The sequence below is a fragment of the Neopelma chrysocephalum genome, unplaced genomic scaffold, assembly GCF_003984885.1.
Source record: "Neopelma chrysocephalum unplaced genomic scaffold, ASM398488v2 Primary Assembly neopelma1_143, whole genome shotgun sequence".
NCBI classification, from domain to species: domain Eukaryota; kingdom Metazoa; phylum Chordata; class Aves; order Passeriformes; family Pipridae; genus Neopelma; species Neopelma chrysocephalum.
The window spans coordinates 1,021,753-1,028,285 of NW_020897805.1; positions in this window are offsets into that span (position 1 = coordinate 1,021,753).

The window sequence follows — 6,533 nt, forward strand, 5'->3', positions numbered from 1 at the left end:
TTGGTTTCTGAAGGAGAGCAAAATGTGACCAGTTTTCAACAGCTTGTCTTTATGGTTGCTGTTTGGGGGAAGGTTATTTGTCCTCCCCCTCTCCTCCCTCCTATCCCTCCTCCCCCAAAAAAACCCGTGGGTGTAGCTTAAACCACCTTGCTTAATAGAATTTGGAAGCTCTCTGCTTAGATGATGTAGTCCTTCTTTTATGGAAGAAATAAAGTTCTTACAGACAACACTCCTCTTAACATGGTTGCTTCCTAGGAGTTTCTGGTTCTTGAATTCAGGCTTTTTGATAACTCTTCAATTGGCCGGTCGGTGCTTCTCTTCCCACTGCTGGTACAGAGGCCAGGGAATTGAGTAAATAGTTGCATAAGCAATAGCCAATCTTGACCAAATGTTTTAGGTAAGTACAATTGTAAATCTTTTCAGTTGAGGCAGAGTGCATATAGAAAACACCTCTAGTATTTTGTGTATGAAAATTGGTGAAAGCTGGACTGGAGGTAATGGAGACTGCAAATAAACATTACATTATGCTCTCTCTGATGTCTGAATGTTGTGAAGCAACAGTGTCTATTAATTCCTCTTCAGAATTACATTCGAAATTGTGTACAGGGCACACAAATTGTTTTCTGTAGGATAGTCTTAGGTGTATTTCTTTAACAAGTTTCAGGATAAAAAACAAACCCCAAACCCTATTATTTTTACTCTTTTGTACTAAAACCGGGTAAAATTGATAGCACATTCTTATCAGTGTCATTACTGCAGAGCTAACACAAAGGAGAAAGTTACATTTTGCTCTGGCTTCAGCATCACCAGCATCTAGCCAAATTTGCCAATGAAGTATATATACACAGCCTCACTGAAGACAGCAAAATTCTGTAATTGTGCATGCATCAGCAGTTTTTCCACTGGAATGGGTCCAGGAAGCGTCAGCTCAAGAAAAGACAAGTCTCCTCTCCAGTCTGTGCACAAGCAAACTGAATATTTGGAGCTGGAGTAGAGGGGTCCTGTTGTCTTGAATGCATTCTTAACTGTGCAGGTTGTGGTTCATTTTAAGTCTGTTGGAACTGTAGATTGAAAAAGAATTCCAGTTTTGGATCCCTTCGCTCTTTCCTAGCTAAATGCACTATGGTAGAGCAGCCTTGCAATAGTTGTTGGCACTGCTGCTGTCTAAATTAAGTATCTGTTTACCAGGGTTAGCCATGAAGTCATGAAAGCCCCTGCTGTTGGACTTCTGTTGGAATAAAGCCACACTTGAAAGTTTTGAAGCAATCTGTTTATGGCTTGCATTCTTCAGGAGTATCATACCACAGGAGGGAAAAAGAAGTTTTGGTGCAATTTGTTTTCCAAAGCCTCTCAAGGAAACATTTCCATTTTGCTAAGTGGCTTCAGTGAGAAAATTCTCATAACTTGCAGAGGAGACATCTGGATGTGAGTTCTACAAGTAGTTCCTCACAGCTTGTGCTTTTCTCTGGTAGATGCTTTTTCAGTTCAGAGAAGGGACTGTTACAGTATTTATTTTCATTATTAGTTTGGTGCTTCTGAAATTTTTCCTCCAATTTTTGGGTTATGGCTTGGGGGGGGGCAGTGTGGAATTGTAAAGATGATGAGAGAACCCATGAAGCTGGAAGGCTTTGTGCAGTTCCAGGAAATTCAAGCAGTTTTTGGAGAGAATCACTTTAAAGGGCAGAAATTCAGTTGGGAAAAGGATAAGAAAAAGGCTTTTTTATCTAGTGGACTAACCTACCTTGAAGGCAGGCCTGGAGACAAATTTGCTGTCACAGTGTCATTGCCCCCAGTCCTGTACCAGTTATTTTATTTTCATCAGTGTACCTGCTAAGGTGCAAGGCTTTTGCAATAAACCAAGGACTCATGGGCCATGAACAAGGGGGATCTTATTAGCTGCTACCAACTTCTTTGGCTTGTTGATACATTAATTTTATCACCAGCTCCTAGTAATGCAATACAGAACAATATATCAAATCTCTGGAGGTTCTAGCATGCTGAGGCTTCTTTTCTGATGAAAACCAAACCCATTGGAACTTTTCTTATATTCTAGATAGAAGATCTCCTTCAGAATCGGGCTTGGAGCATTCCAAAACATAACTATACAAGCTCATGCTTATCCTTCAGCTGGCATTATGTGACTACACAGTCCAGAAAATACATGCATTTTTAGAATTGGGAGTTTATGTACAATTACAGATCTGTGATTTTAGGGTTCTCCTAGTATTGTGAGGCATGCCTACCCATATCTTACCTGGATAGATTCCAATTCACCAAAGCCTAGACCTAAACCCTATAAACTGGAAATGCTGGATCTGGAGAAAAAAAAGTCCAGTCTCTCGCAGTTCTGTTTAACAAGCTGACTGACCTAGAAAAACATGCTACAGTTAGATACCACATGTATATGTAAATATTTTTTTCCTGAAGACTGTGTGTCACAGGCATTTATTTGGTTTCTGAAATGTTTTGAGATTAGTAGTAACTAACTCCTGAGAAGCTTTCAAACAGGGCAGAGAACATCATGAGAACATTACGCAATACTGAACCCAAGGAAGTTTTTGTGGATGCTCATTCTCATTTCCCAAAGGTTTGTATCAGGAATGTCAGAATGTGGGATATATTAAAGCACTAGGCAAGGCACAGTGCTTTTCTAGTGCTTTCACTAGTGCTACTAGAGATGTAATTCTCCTTTTGATTTCATTTTATGTCGTTTTCTCATTCTGAATCACTAGTCTTATCATTTGATTGGGCTCAGAAAAGTGGGTTATGTAATTAGCTTAGTGTGAGGCTTTTCTTGCTCTGCTACAGAGGAGTAACTGCAAGAATGGATGGAAATTTTCTCTTCGTTTCCTTATAATGTCGGGCCAGAAGTTGGCAGGTGAATAATGAGCATGACCTACTGTTTGTTTTACAAAGAGATGTGACAGTTCTTCAGCCAGGCACCATTAACCTGCAAGAGTTGGAGACCTGTGTAATAAAATGTTGAAGAGATGCCATTAAGTTACTTAAGTTCTGCATTCAGATTCTGCAGAATCATTTCTTGTAATTTGAAATCATTTAGCTGAAAGTTGATTTTTGTTGAGAATATTTTTCTATTTATTTCACTATTAGAAAGTGATCAAACACCCACCTTTACCTGAAGTTGAAATTACAATATTTTTTAATTATATGTTTAGTGAAATAAATAATGAAAAAGGAAATCACCATTCCTTGTTTTAGTGATCTGAAGAGTGACTTGTAAGATGAACCTATTTTGAAGTATTGCTTACCCAACAAGAGGAAATACTTGCATGTTCTGTGCCACAGCCAGGTGTGTGGTTTGGATGAAGATGTTACTATAGATAAATCTATGTACAAAAATCCTGTGCAGAAACTGTAATTAGGAAAATTCTCTAAGGCAATTCTTCATGAAGCAACATCTTTTCTGAGAGATTCATTAAATTCTACCCACTTGTGAAACAGCCTAAACACAGGTAGCATATGTTACCAGCCTCTGTAAAGGATGCCTGCCTGTGAACAGGGAAATGCAGCTATTCCATCTTTGTCTCATAGCAGAGGACTGGAGAAATGTTTATACTTTACCAGATTTATTCCTCCACATAAAGAGAAAAAAATAAGACAGAATTTTTCCTATGGCAAAAAATACTTTGAAAAAACCAGTGGATTCACCTTTTGAAATTTTGAACTGGCAGATGCTTTTCCAAAGATGTTCCCATGCCCTCCTGCTTGACCTTGCTGCAGTGATCACCAAAACCACCAGCTTTGCTCAATGCTTTCCAAGCACAACTGACTCCTGTATGAACCCTGAAAATGGATTTTAAGTGAAGTAATGAAACATCAGTTTGACATGCCTCATTTTGGGAACCAGTGGTCAAACCAAAATTCATGTTTCCAGACAAGACAGATTTCTCTCCCTGCCTTCCACAGCTTGTGCCTGTACAGCTCAAAATTACCCCAGAAGTATCTTGGTTTTTCTCACATAATTGAAAGATGGCAGTAATGATGGGAAAAATACTTGGTGCTTTTTTATATATGGGATTACTTAAAATCCTGCCTGCTGCTACTTTGTTGAACAAAAAGGAATTTTCCAGCCATGGCTTACTTACTCCTAGTTTCCTTAAGTGTCACTGCCTGTTTATGACAGGACTGTGTTAAATGTATGTTGAGCTTTTTAAGCACAGGTGAATGTGCCTGTGACTGCAGTGAGTTCTCAGTGGTTTTCAGAACCTCTGGAACTCATTTAAGCACATATGTGTCAGCACCTTTAAAGATTCCTTTTGGATAGCAAATCATTTACCCTTATGGCAGGTATTTCCTGGGTGACAATGCAATAAACTTGATAAAAAATTACCCCCAACCTATTGCAGGAGAGACTAAAAGGGGTGATGGAAAGAAGAGAGAGCAGGGATCGATATTCATTTTATCACCTGGATTTGTCCATGACAGTGGTCAAGCTGGGAAGAAGGGATGTTCCAAGAGTGGTCAACTCCATGAGTGACAAGGGGAGTCAAGAGCAATAGACTGCTAGATAAATCAGACAGAGAAAAAGGAGATGGGGAAGTGAACAGGCTTCATCAAGGTGGGAAGCCTGTAAGGGTACTAACAGAGTAAAGGAGCCTTTGATAGGGTGTGCCAGGGCAGAGGGAGCGTGATGGTTCTGCAGTGCCCCGTGGTGCCTGTAGGCAGTGATGCACAGCACGCTGGGCTACACCTGCAGCAGGAGTTCTTTCCTACCATAAAAAGAAGTAATGAAAGAAGTTTAAGGAGAAGTGAGGAGTCCTGGAATGCAAAGGGAAGAAGAAAAGAATTCTCTGGGTTCAGAGGGGTGTGCCCCAGCTCCATCTGCCCTTGTATAGGTGATGGAACTAGCTTGGTGTGTTTGGTTTTTTGGAAACTTGCTAACAGCTGAGGAATCAGCAGTGGGACAGGCTCCAAGGGGGAGTGGTGCTTCATTCACTTTGTTAGATTTAGTGGACCCCAAGTGTTGGCAAGAGGGAAGAAGCAGGTCTTGTGGAAGACCTAACAAACTTTGTGTGTGTTTTGGCCTTGGGACGTGATGTGTGCAGGGATATTCCATCAGCACTAAGTAGCTCACACATAGCTTTGCTCATTGATGCTATTCAGAAAGAGCTGTGTGCATTCTTGCTCAGCGAGGCTTGAAAGGACAGTGGATTTTGTTTGCATGTGTTGGGCAGGAGAGAATTCTGCAAAGGAAAAGGCTGCCTTTGACAGCGATGGATATGGATTGTTTTCTTTCCAGATAGTTAACTGTTGGTGTCACGAGGTGCACTGCTGTTATGAGACTTCTTTGACTGTTTTACCAGCTCAGATGAAAAAGATCCTTTCACAGGGCTTTCAATGTTCCTTATTTGCACTGATGTGGCACCTGCAAATCAAGATGACACAAGCCCATCTCCTAAACACAAGATAGCTCTGTGTACACTGTTTTGGCTGCCAGTTTCAAAGTGGAATGGTTGTTACTGAGAGCTATTTCTAGAAGGTTTGAGCAGCTTTCACATTAGAGTCTGCTCTAGTAGGGCAACTTTATTGTTTGTGTGTGGATAATAGCGATAGATTCCTCTGAACTCCCTCACAGACTCATTCTAATTGCACAATCAAGGATCCACATTTTACTTTGCTCTCTTCCTCCTCCAAAGCTGTAGTATGTCCTCTTGTATGTTCATCCATGTCTGTAATAGAGCTTCTGTATGCTCTGATATCCTGGAAGAAGTTGACAAGAAATTTCCATGCAGACAAAAGACTGTTCTTAGTGTGTGACAGCCCAGCTCTCCACAGTGATGACAGTGATGACACAGTGTTGACTACTCTTACAAGGGTTCAAGCTTTTATTTTCCAGCTTCCCATACCCTCGGAAAGTAATGTTGCCAAGACCTTCTCTACAGAGAGAAAAGAGTACCTATCTTATCAAAGCTGGGGTTCTTCTGAAGCACAGAGAGGTGATCAGCTTTTCATTTTAAAATTGGACACTGTCTGACAAAATCATAGAAAGTAGCAACCTAATGCAGAAAAAATAAGAGTTGTTAGTGTGGTAATGAGCAGTATAAAACTTAAGAGATGGATATGGTTACCTTACTAAGTTTATTCTGATGTGTGTTTGTCTACATTCCTCTTCAAAACCATACAGCGATGGAAACTCCCTGATTCTTCTGGCAATCTGCTCTAGTGTTTCCCTGTTTTACTCCTAGAAAGCTTGGCCTGATACCTAAATCTTCCTTGGTCCAGTTAATGCTTATTCTTCCTTTACATATTTGAATGGACTGTCTTTTTTCTGTTCCCTGTGCTCAGGTCTTTGAGAGTTGTACCTAAAACCCCTGTCAAATCTTCTGCTAAGGTGGTGCAGCAAGGTGCTTCTTTGCTCATGAGGTGTCAGGTGCTAGACTGATTTCCAAAGTTACCATTCCTTTCACTGTCTCTGTTCAGGACACTCATCAGTGGATGGGCCAGCATTTCAAACCTTCATGAGTGAGCCCTTCACTTAGGTCTTCTGTTCAAAGTGCCCGTATTCTTCAGGC